Source organism: Callorhinus ursinus, unplaced genomic scaffold (assembly GCF_003265705.2).
Source record: "Callorhinus ursinus isolate GAN/ISIS: 27379988/994484 unplaced genomic scaffold, GSC_fseal_2.0 scaffold118, whole genome shotgun sequence".
In the NCBI taxonomy this organism is placed as follows: Eukaryota; Metazoa; Chordata; class Mammalia; order Carnivora; family Otariidae; genus Callorhinus; species Callorhinus ursinus.
In genome coordinates, this window is record NW_027397180.1 from 1,058,272 (window position 1) to 1,073,298 (window position 15,027).

At 57.4% G+C, this 15,027-nt stretch overlaps 1 protein-coding gene across 1 annotated transcript in view; it reads right to left on the bottom strand.

Annotated features, from left to right (window-relative positions):
* The window catches only part of MOB2 (MOB kinase activator 2), a 77,083-nt gene that overhangs the window by 26,874 nt on the left and 35,182 nt on the right, over positions 1 to 15,027 (bottom strand). The window lies entirely within an intron of this gene.

Genomic DNA, 15,027 nt, shown 5'->3' on the forward strand with positions numbered 1-15,027 from the left:
GTTGTTCAAACCTTTGTCTAATGGTATTTTTCACAAAAACACTTCGTTGTTTACCTTTGGAGGATGGCAAAGAACCAAAGCCTATTTGGAAGGACAGTCGATGAAAGGACAGAGTGAGCACTTGTCCCCCTCCTCAAGGAGCCCGGTTAGTTGAAGAGGGGAAGGTTTTCTTTATGCAAGTATTCCATCTGACCAACGGGGAAGAGAGGCCGCGATGTGGCCTTTGTAATGACTAACAAAGGAGTGATTCTGGGCAGTGGTCTAGAGTCCGCAAGCAAGTCACAGACAGCCCGAGAGTACAAGCCTCCGACTGGAGAGACACCACCCCTGCCGAGGAGTCCTGCCCCCAGAGAAGAACTCCATCCAACTAGTGTCTCGGGATAGCTGACAACTTACAGGACACACGGAGGAATGTGCTAAACTCTCCCAGAGGAATGGCTGGGAAGCAGCACAGGCAAAGCTGCTGGGTCTCCTCAATGGGCCCACAGGGAGAAAAGAGACCGCGCAGAGCCTGTGGACTGAGCGACTCGCTGAGTCAAGTCTGCAACCTAGTCAACAGTGCTGTGCCAACGTCACCCTCTTATACTGCAGTTGTGTGCAGTGTCACCACTCAGGGGCTGGCTGAATGGGACACTGGATTCTCCGGGCTGTTTCTGCAATTTCTTGTGAGTTTATAATCATTTCAAAATACAAAGCTAAAAAAGAATTATAAAACCTGTCATCAAACTGCAACATATGGACTTTCCTTGAATCCATGAACACTGACTGGATTATGTGACGTTGTTATAAGGACTGCGGCTTTGATATAACAAAATGCTCTCTGTTTAAGGAAAAGCAGTCCTGTCCTGTCACAGCGTCCAGAATTTGCTTCAGAGTAGCTCAGGTGATGGGGTGAAGGGAAGAGAACAGGAAGATTAGGGTCTTACTGGGTGTGAATGAGGAAACAGAGCTTAGGGCCCACGTGCCCACTGAAACCTCACCCTTAACTACACACTCCTCATTTAAAATCTGGACATCAATCCAGCCTCCAGCCAAGAGACAGGCTTGCTCGTGAACACCCGGGCTCACGGAGTCCTTGGCAGCACCCTCCCTCAGTGCGCAGGGGCTGCCTTGGAACAGCTAGCACGGCAAAGGTGTGGTCACTCCCGGTCAAGCCCCAGGCCGCAGTGCATTAGGATGTCACACACGGTACAACAGAGCCCATGTGAGTGTGAACTGTGTGCGAGAAATCAGGTCCATAGCGACATCCCTGGATAACCAACAGAGGCAGCGCTCTGCCAGGTCAGGGGCGCCACACTCCCGTCCACAGTGACAGAAAGCATGTCTTCCTCCTTGCATCTCCACGGACAGCAAGGGCTTCTGGCTCTGCACATGGGGCCTTCCAGGGGGACCTGGGGCACAGAGGCACGTGGCAGGGGTGACGGTGCTCCCTGGGCCCCTCCAGGCATGGTCTGCATTTGGCCAGTGGCACCAGTGGCTTTCACAACAAATGGAAGGGGGCCCTTTGTGGGGCAAACGCGTACTTTTTAAAGCAAAGTCTAAGAACAACTAGTGGTGATTGTCCTGACTTCCCCAGAACTGCCCAGCGGGCGGGAGGGAGGCATGGAGGGAGGCAGGTCTCTGCTGCCGAGACCCCGTCCTGTCTCCTCACACCCAGGCCCACCTCTGCTTGGCCTGGGTGGGGACTTCCATTCCTCCAGAGAAGGCACGGGAGGGAGACGAGCACCCTCTGGAGTTGTCCCTCTAACCTGCGTGGGTCACAGGTCAAGTCTTGCTCCGCACGTGTGCTCCAGGAGCTTCTGGAAACCCAGTAGTCCTGACTCGTGCAGGTGCTCCATTGGTGGCCCTGTGCTGTGGCAGGGTGGGAAGCTGGTGGTCCCGCCAGGCCTGGCACTGTGATCACCGGGTGGCCGGGGGACATGGCTGGAAGCTCAGTGGGACCGCAGGGCAGCCAGTGTGCACCCCACCCCCAAACACACACATCACACCAAAGGAGCGAACAGAAACAGGGCTTTCCCATGCCAAGGGCTGCCTTTCTCTGCCACCAAAGGGCCCACTGCTTTCACACACTGAAGAAAGCAAGAATGGGGAAATAAAAGCAATTTCAAACCTCACTCGGTTTTGCTAAGTGTGCATACCTTTCAAACCAGAAGGTCCTCAAAACAGAACTTCCAATCGGGGCATCCACCCTGGTCAAGGTGCAGTAACAGGGACCAGACTTTACCTCCTGCTTGAAACAACAGGACACTGGATAAAATGTGTGACGGCTTTCAAGACCCTAGACACCAGACAATAGAGCACAGTGACCCTGGGGATGGAAGCTGACAAGGTAAGTCTGCACCACAGGGAGAAGCCCAGTGGAACCCTGAGTTGACCAGTCTCCACCAGGAGGCTGGGGAGGCCAGAGCAGCCAGAGGTTGAGGGGCAGGGCACCCAAGAGGAGAGATGTGCTCAGGGCCCCAGGGGGGTCCTTGGCCGAGCACTGGCTGGGCTGTGTTTGCAAGGGAACTACTGAGGGGTGGTATGAGCCACCTGGGAGGGGTGGAGGGCCAGTCCTTGAGGCTCACGTGGGGGCTGGAAGGAGTCCCTTCGCCACCGGTCAGAGTGGAAAAACTTGGCCCATGGTGTCAGGTGTAATACTCAAGAAGGTGTGCATCTGCTAGCAGTGAGAAGCATTAGCTCTACGTGAAATAGCACCATAACCCCAGCAAACAAAGAACACAGACAAGAACTGAAGACGAGCAACCGTTTCCAAAAGGAGTCCAAGCAACACAGCTCAAGAATAGCTATAAATGTACAAAAACATGCAGACCAAAAAAGGCAGAGCTCACATGGTCTTTCATCTATTCGGGAATGCCAAGCCTTCAAGGAAGGAGGAAAATGCAACCCATTGTTAAGAGTCAAGCAATCGATGGAAAAGGACCCCAAAATGACCAGGTGACAGAAGACGAAGACAACATGCGAAGGTCAGCACAGTTGTGTCCCCACCTGCTCCAGAAGCTGCAGGAAAACACTGAGCATGTTAGGGAGAGACAGGGAAGACTTGCTTTAAGATCCAAATTGAGGGCACCTGGGTGGCTCAGTTGGTTGGGTGACTGCCTTCGGCTCAGGTCATGATCCTGGAGTCCCGGGATCGAGTCCCGCATCGGGCTCCCTCCTCGGCGGGGAGTCTGCTTCTCCCTCTGACCCTCCCCCCTCTCATGTGTTCTGTCTCTCAAATAAATAAATAAAATCTTTTAAAAAAAAAAAAGATCCAAATTGAATTTCTGGGTAGGATTAAGAGCCAACCAAACACAGCAAGAGCAAGCACGAATGAACCTGAAGACGTGGCAAGAGAGGCTTCCCAAAATGGAACCTAGGAAAAGACTCTAAAGCAAGGAGCAGCCCCCCCCCCCCCCGTGAGCCCACCCCGCCCAGCAAGCCGCGTGGGGACAAGCTGCAGGCCGAGGCACACCCTCTTAAAGCACATGTTTGACAAAGGACGTGCATCTAGGTTTAATGCCCCGTATGACTCAACAAGAAGACCAAACCCAGTAGAAAACAGGCAAAGAGTCTGAGTAGACCCTCCTCACCAGAGCCGAGCGGGCACAAACAAGGCGCTGGAGGTCATTAGGTCCCGAGGAAAGGCAGCATAAAACCACACGAGCCACAGCCTTGCTCCCTTTGAAGGGCCATGACTGCGGGGCCTGCGGGCACGCACCTGGGGCTGACGAGGGGCGGACTCCGGGGCTCTCACTCACAGCTGGCACTGGGGCCGGGGGGCAGTCGCTGCACAACATGGCTCAGCAGTTTCTTAAAATGTTTAACATACACGTGTCGTTCGACCCCGGCACTCCAGTGAAGAGAAAGCGTGTGTCTGTACACAGACCTGTGCGCACGTACTCAGAGCAGCTTCGCCTGTACCAGCCAACGTGGGGAAAGAGCCCTCACGGTCCCCGGCAGGTGGACAGATGGACCAGCTGAGGCCTGCCTGTGCCACAGAGTCCCACCGAGGACACGGACGAACGACCTCCTGACACACACAACAATGTGGGCAATCGCAAACTCACGCTAAGGGGATTTTGTTCACATAAGTGGCTGGAAAATGTCACTAATCCATTAAGGGGAGAAGCATGCCGGGGTTGCCTGGAAGGGGCTGATGGGTAGGTTCCCGTCCTTGACTGTGGAGAGGGCTCTGTGGCTGTGTGCACACACGGGAACACGTACAGGCCTGGACCCTTTCAATGCGCGGAAAACGTGTGCCAGGTACGGCCGGCAGACCCTGACGGCTCCCGTCACCCCCCTTGCCCCACCGTGCTGATGGGCTCCGTACACTCAGCCTGCCCTTCCAGTGCGGCCCCTCCTGGCTCCTCAGGAGACACGTGCTCCACTGTCCCGCTCTCGCCCACACCCGTCCGCGAGCAGGGCCTCCGGTCTATGTACAGAGTGCATCGGCCGGGCCGCCCTGGCAGAAGACCCCCTTGCTCTCGCTGCAGGATGGCAGTGGCCGACGGGTCTCCCTCCTCCCTCCCATGCCCCTCCAGTCTGTTCTCTCTGTCCCAGGATGCTGCCCAGGTGCTCACTCACCCACACAAGGCAGGATGGCAATGCTAAACACACGCACATGCCTGGAAGGGAGCCACATCCCCTAAAACACCATGTCGCCCCACAAGAGGGATGATGCAGAAGGACACCCGTGGGCCACGGTGCCTGCCTGGGGCCAGGGTCCTCAGGGGAAAGGTGTATTGTCCATCTAAAGTAAACTGACTCCAGCTGAAAGCAGCAGCAGGCCCAAGGCCGGGAGGTGTTAAGTGCCCGTGATTCCTGCTCTGGGTCAGGCACTGTGACATGCAGCCAGCCCCCCACCCCCCACCCCTGCGTCCTGCCAGCACAGTTGTGTGCTGCCCCTGCCTCCTCCCGGTGCTCGGCCAGGAGCCTGGCTCCTCTCCTGGCTCCTGCAGGTTGCCTCCGCCCCCAGTGCCTCACCAGGACTGGAGCAACAGGGCCCAGGAGCCCCAAGTGCACTGCCACACCGAGCCAGCATCATGCAGATGTCCCCTGGCGCAGCATCCAGACCCTGGCCAGGTACCTGTGCATGCTCGCTGCTCCTTCCACGATGGGAGACGTGGGGCGGCCACAACAGAACAGTGATTCTGTCTGTAAATGTGGTAGACACCAGGAGGGAGCGAGGGTGCTGGGTGGGCACCACCCTTCCCCCCGCCCCTCCCACAAGTGTGGACAGAGTGCCAGTCTATGCCGGGCTGGGCTGAGCTGCACAGAAGTGCGTGGCTGGCTCTCCCCGCTCCCAGGAAATGCCAGATTGGGGGGCTGGGGTGCATGCTGCTTCCTCAGCGCTACATTCCATTACTTGGAGAGCATGACTGGCACACTGAGGGCACAAAAAGAACACGTGTGGAGAGAGGCGGGCCAACCAGCCTGTTGTTAAATAAGGAAGGAGGACAGAAAAAGGTCTTTCTGATGTGGTCATTCTGGAGAAGACCCGCACCCCATCAGGGCTCTGCTGCCTGCCACCAAAAACCCCAATCCCCCTCAACTGCACACAGACCCACTCATGTGCATTCTGCCCGCCACCAATCTGAGGCCTTGCAGGCCACCATGAAAGCCCGTCCTCCACAGGACTGCCACAGCCGGGAGGTTTGGGTGACTGCCACAGGGAGGAAGGCCTGACATTCAGCCTCAGAAGAGTCCAGGAGTAAGCGGCGGCCTCGTAGGTGTCCACACACCCCTTTAACTGCACAGTGACTTGGACAGGACAGCATGTGTGCTGCTTGCCAATGTGGGGAAGGTGGCTTCACCCCCAACATGCCCTGCGAGCTCCTGGTGGGGGGGGGGGTGTTCACATTTGTGCACACTGGTAATTCTGACCCCTGGCGCTCTCTCCACGAGCCAACACCTACTACAGGCAGCGGACACGTGGCCAGGCTGAGGGTGCCCTAAGCACTGAGCAGAGTGTAACTGCATGGTGGCACTGGGCTTGCTGAAGTCCCCCCTGGCTCCTCCACACCCACGATGCAGCCTCAGGCCAGAGTACTGCTCCCCAGTAAACGGGACCACCTCCTCAGGGAGCCTGTCCAAGGAGTGTGCTGGGCTTACACGTGGTATGTGTGTGTGAGAGAGAGAGAGGTGCACTGCCCACACTCAGGCTCTGCGCATCCGTGTGCCCTTCATTCAATAAAGGTGCACTAGCGCCTAGTGGAGCTCTGAGTGGGGCAGTGAGTGAACTCACCTAGCCCCGAGCACACATGAGCACCTGACCCCAACATGCTGTGGGGAAGGGTCCAGATGGGCGAGGGCTGAGGGAAGAGGGGTCAGGAGGGCAAGGAAAAGAAGAATCTGTGCAGGAAACAGCCCACGCAGAGCCCTGGAAAGGACAGTGTGCAGAGAACAGACCCTACCCCCGGGAGAGCCACGTGGAGAGGGCTGAAGAGACAGGGGGCAGCGAGGCTGAGGTGTGAACTGTGCCTGAGGCATGTGGGAACTCCTGAAGGATGTGAGTGGCCATGAGCAGAGGCCCGACCTGTGTGGAGAGGGCGGGACGGCCAGTCTGGGATGGGCTGGCAGGAGGCCCGGGTCATGGCACAGGACGGGGCAGGGGACAGAAGCGGATGCAAGTGCAGGGCTCCGCGAACAGGGCTGCCCCTGGGCTGCCACAGAGCCGCCCAGATGCCCTGGGTGACCACGGTGCTGACACTGTCACCTCGGGTGACATTTGTCTGTCGTGTGGAGGCACGGGACCCTCGGCTCGGTCCAGCGGCCCTGACAAAAGCCCCGTCCAGCCCTGAAGACAGGGATGCAGCAGCCCCCCTCAACCCTGTCCAGGCACCGGTCCGCTGAGCAATGCCCCCAGAGCATGAGGGCGTGCTCAGCCAGCACCGCCTAGACGTGGCCAGTCCTGCACGGTTCCAAAGGCAGGTGAGCCTCTCCACAGGTGGAGTACCTTCTCACACTCAGACGTCTCAGGCCACCCAGGCCAGGGGCACTGAGCCACCAGAGCTGCCTCCTTGCTGTCCCACTGCTTTGTTCCCAAGTGAGGGCTGCACCTGGCAGGAGAAGAGGCCTCACCTGACGAGCCTGGCCAGCGAGGGCCATTCCTTACAAGCCTCACTTGTAGGGAGCTTGGAGGGAGCACTCTCAGGAAGAAATCCAGAACGGGCTGCCACCGACTTCAGCTCCACAAGAAGGAAGCCCCTGCTCACCAGACCTTTCGGATAGGTGGCTCTCCCAGGGAGAGAGAGGGGCTGGGTATTTCAGGAAACACGCATTCTGCCTTGGACCTTGGTTCTACGGACCGCAGTGGCCTTCGAAGCAGGCAGATCCCACGGTCAGAAGCTGGAGGCACAGACACCACTGCACAGAAAGGGGCCCTCGAGCAGGTAAACAGTGGGGGCTTCTCCCCAGTGTCTCCTGGAGCACAGACTGGCCTAGGCCCGCCGGAAGGAGGGAGCAGGGTTCAGAGAAGAGCCAGGCCCTGGGAGCAGCTCCTCTGACACCCTCTCCCGCTGCTCCAGACCTGTGACCCTGCCTGCCCTCTCGGTAAACAAGGCGAGTCACGATTATTTAGTTCAGGTGCGCCGGCATCCTGGGTGAGAAAATCTTTACAGCACTGAACAGTCAGGGTGGAGAGCCCCGAACCTCCCCAGAGGCCTGGAAGGCCAGAGACAGGATTATTGCTATTTTTAAATCCAGAATAGCTGGCATAATGCTGGCTTCCAGAAGGAGCCCAGTCAAAACAACGGAACATCTCCACACCAGACCTCTTCGGGCACCGCCCCATGTACACGATCTCAACAGGTCCTCCTAACCCAGCGAGGCGACCAGAGTGGATACTTTCATACCCCTTTTATGCCCAGAAAACCAACGATGAAGAAGATCCATACAAACCCCTTAAAGACATTATACAGGGCAGATGCCAGGTGCATGAACACAAAAATGTCTCTACAAACCCCCAGTCGAGTGGACCAAGAAAGCTTTCCAGCCATTAATCCAATGTGTCTACTGCTTTTCTCTACGAAAGACAAGAGTCTGGACTGTCCAGCCCACACATGGACTCCTCCAGGGGCCACATATTGCAAAGTAGTGTGTATATATTTGCGTATGTGTGCACAGTGTGTTCATTTGTGACTGTGTGTGTGTATTATACGTGAGTTGTGTGTGTATTCACGTACGAATGTGAATGTATGTAGGTGGGTGTGCATGAGTACATGCGAGTTGTGTGAGTGTGTATGTGAGCAGTTGTATGTATGAATCAATGCAAGTTGTGTGCGCAGATGTATACAAGTACGTGTGTGTGTGTGTGCGCGCGCACGCACGCAGGTGACCACTAGGCAACTGCGCTCCTTTCTTCCTAAGGCTCCTGCGCTCGCCTCCCCAGCCCGTGACCCCTGCACTGCTGGGCCACGCCAGCCCCTGACAACGCCCTTAAGAGCAGGAGCTCGGGCGCCTGGGTGGCTCAGTTGGTTAAGCGACTGCCTTCGGCTCAGGTCATGATCCTGGGGTCCCGGGATCGAGCCCCACCATCGGGCTCCCTGCTCCGCGGGAAGCCTGCTTCTCCCTCTCCTACTCCCCCTGCTTGTGTTCCCTCTCTCGCTGTGTCTCTCTCTGTCAAGTAAATAAATAAAATCTTTAAAATAAATAAATAAAAATTTCAGAACACTGGATGAGCCCTGATGTCTGTGTAAAGACAAGGAACCTGGCAACCAGGCTCCTGGCTGGCTCAAGTGTTTCCACTGCCGGTATATACACATCCAAAGAGGGTGCAAAAAACAGTTTCAGAGAACGGATCCATAAAACCCAAAAGCATACGCAGTGAAACGGCTGGTGTCAGAACGTCTCTCCCCTCGCCCCCCAGCTTTGCTGCGTGCACACCTGCTAGCTTGAGAAGGACACAGAGACAGACAGGTGCTCACACCCAGCCTGGCACCCTGCCTGCCTGACCCTGGCCCCCTGGGAGCTCACATGACACACAGAAAGGAGCATGGACAAGCCTGGAAATTCTTCTGGGAAACAGCAGGAGCAAGACCTCAGGGTCACACGGAGAAAAGCCAGCACAGTCCCTAGAAGACAATGACGGATGAGCTGGACGTCACCAAACGCTCAGGACATTTGTGTCTCAGAAGAAGCTGGACGTCACCAAACGTTCAGGACATCTGTGTCTCAGAAGACACCGGTAAGGCAATGAAAGGACAAGCCACAGACTGGAAGAGAGGATGAGCAAATCGCAAACAGACACAGGACTTTCGTCCACAACAGATAAAAGACTCTCAAAACTCTAAAATAAAGGGGCGCCTGGGTGGCTCAGTCGTTAAGTGTCTGCCTTTGGCTCAGTTCGTGATCCCAGGGTCCTGGGATCAAGCCCCGCATCGGGCTCCCTGCTCAGCGGGAAGCCTGCTTCTCCCTCTCCCGCTGTCTCTCTCTGACAAATAAATAAATAAAATCTTAAAAAAAAAAACAACTCTAAAATAAAAAGACAAAGTACCCCATTAAAAAGTGGGCAAGGGATCCGAGAAGACGTTTGCCCCAAAGAAGGAAAGGAGGCTGAGAAGCACGTGAGCAGCCGCTCAGCATCAGTCAGCAGGGAGACCACAAGGCAGCACCCCCTCCCACAGGTGGGGGTCCGTGCGCTCACAGGGGATGAAGAGGCCTCTGAGAGGCGAGCACTGCCGGTGGGAGCTTCAGGAGCGATGCAGTCCTCCTGGCTCACGCGTGCACCTCCTTGCGACCCAGGTCTACGGCCTCTGCGGGAGATACGAAGACGGGATCGGGACGGTTCACGGCGGTGCTGCTGGCGGTCGCCAACTGCTGAAAGCGACCCGAATGCCCAACCAAGGCAGGCGGCTAAGCAAACTGTGTCTCATCTGCGGAAGGGGCTACAGCTCAGCTGCAACGAGGACCGCAGAACAGACACACACAGCCTGGCCGGGTCTCGAGCATCGGTGCCACGACAGAGGCAGAGCCCACACACTTGGCACTCTGTGATCCCGTGGACACGAACTGCAGCAAGAACAAAACCACGTGCTGGGGAGAAGGGCAGTGGTGGCCAAGGGTGTGGCAAAGGGACATGGAACGCTCCATACCGTCACTGCGGGGGAAGGAGTTCCCACAGTGGCACACGGTGTCAGAGCACATCAAAGTGCACACTTCAGACTGGCAAGTCTTGATGAATGTAAATACGTGCCCATCACACTGATCAGAGGCACGCATACACAAAGAACACCATGTGCCAACAGGGAAACAGGAGCTGCTGCCTGGGACACCAACTTCGAGTCCCACACAGTGGAGACTGCAGGAAGCCATAGACCAAGGTGGGGGGGGGGTGGCGCTGTGGGGTCTCAGACACCCGGCGCACAATCTAGAGTCAGGAGGGGCGGACAGGAAGGGCCGCAAGGGCCTCTGCATGCTGCCCCTTTCCAGTTCCGGGACATCGTGGGCGGCAATGTGGTCTATTCATCTGAAAGCCACACGCAGACACACTTGCAACTTTGCTCTCCCTACACGCTATGCGGTGATGAACTATTCACACAGAGTGTTTGTGACACCCTGTCTGTACACTGGGCAGCAGCCCCGTCTTCTCAGCCCCCTTCTGCACGACTCCTGCACAAGCACCAGTGGTCCTGCCCATGCCAGGGGAAGGTCCCACCTGCCCAGCTGCTGGTGAGGCCTGGAGAGAAGCTGCCAGCCAGCCAGCCCCCAGAGACCCCCTCCCCAGGGCCGCATCCAGGGGCGCAGCAGCCCCCCAACAGCACGCATGGCCAGGCAGGGCCCATCCACCGCACCAGGCTCCTCCCCTGGAATGTAAGCAAACCTTCTGTGGCAGGAAGCTTGCTGCCCCCATTAGTGGAACCGGCTAGGGAGGGACCCGAAGAATGCTACTTCTGTTCTTTCGGGCAGCCGATGTCATGGCGGTTACCACCCACGTGGGGTCAGAAAGAGGGAAAGCTTGGGGCGCCTGGGTGGCTCAGTCGTTAAAGAGTCTGCGTTCGGCTCAGGTCATGATCCCGGGGTCCTGGGATCGAGCCCCGCATCGGGCTCCCTTTTCCGCGGGAAGCCTGCTTCTCCCTCTCCCACTCCCCCTGCTTGTGTTCCCTCTCTCGCTGTGTCTCTAATAAATAAATCTTTAAAAAAAAAAGAGAGAAAGAAAGAGGGGATGCTTGAATCATCACACAACTAAAACCAGGCTGGAACCAGGCAGAGAGCACCTGGGGAACCCTCATCAGCAGTGGGAGAAGGAGAACTGGGACCAGAGAGGAAGTGGGCTTCGGGCTGGGAGGCGGTGGCTGGCTTTGGGGCAGGTTTCCTGTGGCCAGAGCCACTGGAGCAAGGGCTGACCCAGTGCCCTGCAGCCCAAGGTCCCCACTCCACACTGTCCAGGACACAGAGGACAGAGGCACAATCCTGCCCACAGTGGGCCAGGTCCACTTAGGCAGGTGCCCCTGCACACAAGTGGCCAGGATCCGTGACATGGCTCAGCATGCGCCAGGCCACCAGGCTGTAACTTGGGGCACCCTGAGCTGGGTAGAAAGAGGCTTCATAGGCTTCCCCGACACCTTGCTGGGCCAGGAGCCCTGTGCACACAAGAGGGGAAGGACAGCAAAGAACAGCCACTGGAGCCCTGGGACTCAGTGTCCCCACCCCATTCCCACTGCCTCTGCCACAAGGGGCGATGCTGTGTCTGGGGGTGATGCCTGTGCACAAGGCCGCAGCAGCCCCCCCCCCCCCCCAGCACAGTGCGCTCACCTCCAGGTGTCTGGACATCCCCTGTGACAGAAATCTGACACAGGGAGTCCCCTCCAGAGCTCTTGCTCTGAACCACCCCCACCCCCCAAGAGGGGACGGGCACATCTGGAAAGGAAAGAAGCTTATTTCCATGCGGGCCCAGAGCTCAGCTGTCCGAGCAGAGAGCTGGCCCCAGGTGGCCTTGTCACAGCAGCGCTGCTCCCCTACAGCCCCGGCAGCAGAGAGAGGAAGGAGGGAGAAAGCCCCAAACCCACCACTGCTGCACTACCATCTCACACCAAAGAGAGGAAATGCCCAACACAGGACACCCGTTTCCTATGCACAGCGGCCACGGAAAACAGGAGCCCCTTCCGAGGCTCACCCTGGTACTGGCGTCTGAGTGGGGGCCAAAGCTGCTAGGGCAACGCAAAAATGTAGACACAGGGGTTGGAGGAGAGCTAGGGCCAGGCCTGGGCCCATGGCCAAGTGGGGCTCACCCTGCATTCCTCACACACTTGCCCAACACCCCTGTAAACCAGGCTGAGGTGGTCAGGGAAGAACCTCTGGGTGGCAGGCGAGGAAGACATGCAGGGATCAGGCTGGAGGTCAAGTGCTCTCCTGGAGCCCAGCACCAGGGCAGCCATGGATTACCAGGTCACCAGGGAGCAGGTGTGCGGTCAGGCTGAAAGAGCCACCTGGATGGGAAGAGGAGGTAGGCTGTGGCCCACACAGGGCTGGGCGCCAGGATATTAGCACACATCCAGAAAGCAGAGAAATGCACCACCACACCACCAAAATCGTTCTGTTCCAAGTTCAAGTCAAGCCAAACTCCGAACAATGAAAGTGGCTGTTGAAGCCTGCCTAGTCACCCCGCCTGGCCCCTGGCCACCACTGACCACAGAGGGCAGGGGCGTCCAGGCCACGTGGCAGGCACCTCTGGCAAGTCTTCCCTCCTGATCCCCACACTGGCATCTGCCAAGACAAGCGCCCGCTGGCCAGGGCATAAGCAAGGTGGCCTGCTCGTGGCAGGCTGGCTGAGACCTACTGACTCAACAGCACCCCTCTGTTTAGTGCAGGAGAGCCCATGTGCCCCAGCCCCCTCCCTGCCCATCTCAGGGCCCAGGTGAGTGCCAGACGTGGTGTTTACAAACAAGGGGCAGGCGCACCAGCACTGACTCCCCCGGGAGAATGCATGGGCTCAGGAAGGCCAGTATGCTCAAGGCAGGAGACGGGTGACTTCCTCTCTTCACCCCCTAGCCTCTACAAGCCTAACAGGCATGCAGCCCAGCCTGCCTAAGAATAGGGCACTGTGGGTCCTGCCACGTCGCCCCGCCCTCCCTGCTGGTATAAAAGCCTGGGCTGCAAGATTTAGCCCAGGCTCAGTCCAGGAAGGAGGCTCAGAGGCCACATGGGAGGGGAGCAGAGCCCAGTGAGATGCTGCCTGTGCCCCGGCCCCTCCCAGTGCCCTTACTCCCTGCAGGGACTTCAGCACAAACACTGGCAAGCATGCCCCCCACCCCAAACACTGAAATAGAAGGAACAGCGTTTTATTAGAAAAATGCCAGAAAGAAACAGAAGGCCACCTCTACAACATGGAAAGACAGAGGGAAGCTTCCAGAGATGGGGGTACTTTGAGACAGGCACAGACCAAGGAGCCAAAGGGGGGTGGGGACAAGCTCTCCCCCACAGCACCCCCAGGCCCATGGGTCGCCCCAGTTAGTCAGCTGAAGGGTCAGCCCGCCTCTCACAGCCCTGCACCATACAGCCCAAGAGCACTGCACACCGCAGGTCCAGGGAGGACACAGGGTGCCAGGAGGTACCGAGCTGGCCCAAAAGCCTCACAGGGCAAAGCCAGTGGCACCTGGTTACCCTGTTAATAAGAGCATGAGGGTCAGAAACCCCCAGAACTCCATCCACACAAGAGCACTGCCGGCAGCCACCCTGTGGCCGAGCACCGTCCACATCCTGTGGCGGATGTGGGGCCTGGGACAGGCCCGGCCCTGCAGCTGCAGAAGGGAAGACCAAAGCTGTGCTGGGAAAAGGGACCCTGGTCCCCTCCCCCTCCACCTGCTCCCCCACAGCACGTTCCCCTCTAATTGGAAGTGCGGTTTTCTTCTCTGAGATGAGGAGGAAGGCATCAGGTATGGGAGTTCCGGAAAGCCAGAGTCTGACATGCCGAGGCCCATACTTCAGATTCCTCAGTGGGAGGCTCAGAGAAGCTGTGGGGAGGAGACACTCAGCACAGCGTGCCGGTCTGGGGACAGAGGGTCCAGACAGGAGCCTGGCCTCCTGCCCTGGTGCCTCCTTGGCATGGAAGTTGCTTGCGGCCCCCCACAGCCACCCCACTGGCTCCCTACCCCAGTCTTCAGAAGGCGTGCCTGTTCATCTCCCTTCTTAGCTCGAAGCCCCCCAGGACCCCAACTGTGGTGAAGGCTCATGGACTCTCAAGGGTCTTCGAGGCCCCTCATGATGTGTGCCCCTGCCCAATGCCCGCCATGCCAGCCTGGCCCCAGGGACACACACAGATGGCCACCTCACAACCCTTGTCATGCTGTGTCCTTAGCCCCAAAAAGCCTCAGAACAGACTCCTCCCTCTCAGCCCAAAGTCACCCTCAACCCTCAACCCTCCAAAACTCACACAGTTCCCTACAGTCTTCCTCTGACTCTGCTGTGTCTACATGAGCTCAATGAGAGTGGGAAATGGGCCTGTCATTTTCTGCGACCACCTCGGTGGACAGCACTTGGTCCAGCATCAGCAGCGGTGTTAACACATGCTCCTGAATGAATTAATTTCTAATATGCAAATCAGCAAGAAAAGCATGACCACCCTCCCCGCCTCCCCCCAAAAAAACAATAAATGGCAAAGAAAAATCCATCTGTAAGAGGAAAAAAAACTATGAATGGTCAATAAACATAATTAGAAAAGATCAATTTTCCTAACTCAGAAGCAACCCCACAGAAGACAAGATGATTTTTTTTGTTTCTGATCAAGGACAAGGGCAGCCAGTGCTGGGGTGGATCACCTGAACCCCCCACCCACAGGCTGCCTCACAAAATGTTCTGGAATGCACAATGAGAAGACCCTGTGACTGGAAAGTCTACTTCTAGGAATTTATCACCAATACTCAAACTCAGAACAACTGACAAATAAGGAAATAGAAAGAAGCACTGCTTGAAACAAAGATGCTGGAAACTGCCTAAGCCTGTGCCCGCGGGGGCCTGGCTGGTAAGGCACGGTGTGGCCGCAGTGTGTCTGCACAGGGTGCGCGCCAGCACGGATGGGCCACAGCACGGGGTAACTGGAAGGTGCCAGAA